Source organism: Penaeus monodon, chromosome 20, assembly GCF_015228065.2.
Source record: "Penaeus monodon isolate SGIC_2016 chromosome 20, NSTDA_Pmon_1, whole genome shotgun sequence".
NCBI classification, from domain to species: Eukaryota; Metazoa; Arthropoda; class Malacostraca; order Decapoda; family Penaeidae; genus Penaeus; species Penaeus monodon.
Window position 1 is genome coordinate 32,473,447 of NC_051405.1, and position 1,134 is coordinate 32,474,580.

A 1,134-nucleotide genomic window follows, 5' to 3' on the forward strand; every position below is an offset into this window, starting at 1 on the left:
GTCACCAAGAAGGAGAACGGGAGAAGCAAATATGTCAGTGCCTGTATTGTCTCGCAAAGTTCGCTTACATCCTCTTGATTCTGTTTCTTTCGAAGGAGCGCTTTTGTTAGATTATAATTTTCTCTCAAATATATACTGACTTTCATTATTACTTTACAGAATGGTACGCAGATTGCTCAGTGGAACTTGGAGAACCTATTGGAAAAGTTGTGGAAAAGTGACTCAAATGAAGCGACTAGTGATTCAAGCAGTGAAACAAGCAGCAAATCAAGCGATACTTCCTCCAACAGCAGCAGTGGCAGTAATGATGAAACGGATTCTAAATCAAATGACGAATTGGGCAATGAATCGAATGGAAGCGGGTCGACTGACGATGGATCAAAAAGTGGGACCAGTGATGGAACGAGCAGTGAGTGGAGTCCATCGGGCGAAGAATCAAGTGGAACAGAAAGTGGATCAGCTGATGGGACTGGTACGGGATCAAGTGGAACAAACAGTGGATCCAGTGATGAAACGGGTACGGGGTCAGACGTTGGAGAGAAACCGGGGTCTAGTGGTGATGCATCGAAGAGCGGTTCGTATCACTCATCGAGCGATATATCGAGCAACTGTTTGAATGATGACTCAGTTAGTGGTTCAGATAGTTGTTCAGAGAATGGCTCGAACAAAGGGTCAATTGATGAGTCGAAGGCTAAGTCACAAGACGACCAACACGATAAGGAGAATGAATTGAAAGGTAAAGAAGATGAAGGGAAGATGACAAAGAAACAGAATGACGTGGAAAAGGGAGAGGCAAAGGAGGAAAGAGTGGAAGAAAACATTAAGCAGGATAGCAATGGTAAAGAGATCCAAACTGACATGCGTAATGATGATTTTAATGAACCACGCGAATCAAGATCAGATCCTTCGCGCCCGGGCAAAGTTGTCCAGTTCGTCACAGTCTTCAACAAAGGACGAGGAACACAGGACTGCCGATAACTACCTGAGAGTGGAGGGCGTGGAAGTGGTTTTGCTGTCTCCAGCACGCCTGAATGACCTCAGTTCTTTATCGGAGGTGAGATGGTTATGAAAGTACTTCAGAGCAGTTTAAATGATAGACAGGTAGGTACATAGGGAGACGTGCTGATAGACCTC